Source organism: Triticum dicoccoides, chromosome 1B (assembly GCF_002162155.2).
Source record: "Triticum dicoccoides isolate Atlit2015 ecotype Zavitan chromosome 1B, WEW_v2.0, whole genome shotgun sequence".
Lineage (NCBI taxonomy): Eukaryota > Viridiplantae > Streptophyta > Magnoliopsida > Poales > Poaceae > Triticum > Triticum dicoccoides.
In genome coordinates, this window is record NC_041381.1 from 114,064,870 (window position 1) to 114,067,476 (window position 2,607).

Below are 2,607 nucleotides of genomic sequence, written 5' to 3' on the forward strand. Positions count from 1 at the left end.
TTATCATGGTTTGTTTTTGTTTCTAATAGCTCCACTTGTAGATTTATCTTCCCTATGCATCAATCAGCCGATACATCCTGTACATCATCGACAGAGAGGCACGTCGTCTATATATTATGGAACCTATTCAATCATCACAATCGTCAGAGGATAAAAACTTGAGGCATTCACTGAAATTAAAAAGTTTTTCAAGGGATTTCAAAGAAGCACTTGAAATAAAGCTGCCTGGGTGGAATTCTGATATATCTAAATGGCATCGTTTATTCCCGGTCGATGTTCCCCCTGTTAAATTTGGATGTAACTTTTCGAGTAGATGATTTTTCATATAAAAAACTTTTTCATCCGAGTTAGTATGCAAAAGTTATGCCCATATTTACAAATTCCAGAGAGATTTTGCAAATAAAGTCGAAATTCACATTTGCAAATTTCCCCAACAACTAGACCACATATCACATGGGAAACTTATTTTCTTTTTTTTTTGACATTTCCATCATTTTCTTTTATTTTTTTTTAAATTGAAAAGGCGATCCACGGGGGGGGGGATAGAGTTTGAAAATGGGACCTTTAGTACCGGTTCGTGGCACGAACCGGGACTAAAGGTCTCAACCCCATTAGTCCCGGTTCGTGCCTCAAACCGGGACTAAAGGTCTACTCTTTAGTCCCGGTTTGAGGCATGAACCGGGACTAATGGGCATCGCACCCTTTAGTCCCGGTTTGAGGCACAAACCGGGACTAAAGGGCACAGGTGAACCGGGAATAATGCCTTAGCCGCACGAACCGGGATAAATGCTCACATTAGTCCCGGTTCTGGATTGAACCGGGACTAATGGGCTAAACAGGCCTGGACAAAAGCCCTGTTTTCTACTAGTGGACTCACTTGGTGAGAATGTCAAACGCAATGACCTTGCTACTACGGTAACTATCTATTTCTTTTCTCATCTTAGCATTTATTTTGTTTGACTTCATCCTTAACATTTCTCATATATACATAAAAGTTATTAGGGATAGAGAAATGGCTGAAACTTGCAGAGCATAGTCCGGAGTTTATCAAAGGTAATAAGTGGCCTGATCTCAATGTTACAAAATGGACGGTTGTAGAGCAAATTCAGGAGGCAATACAAACCGATGGGTAAGCACTTGTTTCAATAGTTTGTTTTTAGATTCATCTGTGTGATATTCTAAAGCATTATTTTATAATATTATAGCATATCGTGTGGATTGTTTATGCTAAATTATATGGAATTCTGGACACCACATGGATTGTCAGACCAGTTTACGCAAGTATTTCAGTTTTATACATTATCTCATAATGTTTTATCAAAATATCTTATAAATTGTTTTCAAATTTTTTTGTAGGAGGATATGAAACATTTTCGAAAAAATTAGCAATAATTTTGCTCGATTCAGAGATTAATAAGTTAAAAGGATGTCCCATGTACCATCAACCTCTCAACGAAGAAACTTTAGCTAATTCCGATCTTGAGATCTTGGATAATCCATCTGACGTGGTCGAAGAGAAACGTCCCGCCCCAAACACTATCATTCCCACGGACCAACGTGAAATACTTGCCGGCCTCTCCAACTACATCGTGTCGATCAATGATGTTGGATGTTTGGAGTAAGTATCATCTATCAATATTTAATGTGTGGATGTATATTATTGTTCTTCTTACCATCCAAATTACAGGAAGGTGTGGGTCCGGAGCTCCACACCCGATCCAATGAGCTTATGTCTTAAGAAACTTCAGTGCATACTTAACATGGAGCAGCCCATGTACAAAAATTGCTTCAACACCGCCGTGCTTATGCTGGCATGTGACGAGGGAGTCTTGTTCACAGACCCTCCTATACACTACATGGATCTACGATTTTGTGTAAGTTACCGTAACTCTTCATTCTAGGGGCCATTAGTATGAACATGTTGAAACAATATTTTTTTTCTTTTACTTACTCCATGCTGCTAGAGTCAACACGAGGTCAGAAGTTTTGTGAGAAGGAAACTATCCAGACGTTGGAAACATTATTTGATAGCTGGCCTGGGATGGAGACCGACATCTCATCTTGCAATAAGGTAAATAAAATATTTTGACCATTATTATCATGGTTTGTTTTTGTTTCTAATAGCTCCACTTGTAGATTTATCTTCCCTATGCATCAATCAGCCGATACATCCTGTACATCATCGACAGAGAGGCACGTCGTCTATATATTATGGAACCTATTCAATCATCACAATCGTCAGAGGATAAAAACTTGAGGCATTCACTGAAATTAAAAAGTTTTTCAAGGGATTTCAAAGAAGCACTTGAAATAAAGCTGCCTGGGTGGAATTCTGATATATCTAAATGGCATCGTTTATTCCCGGTCGATGTTCCCCCTGTTAAATTTGGATGTAACTTTTCGAGTAGATGATTTTTCATATAAAAAACTTTTTCATCCGAGTTAGTATGCAAAAGTTATGCCCATATTTACAAATTCCAGAGAGATTTTGCAAATAAAGTCGAAATTCACATTTGCAAATTTCCCCAACAACTAGACCACATATCACATGGGAAACTTATTTTCTTTTATTTTTTTGACATTTCCATCATTTTCTTTTATTTTTTT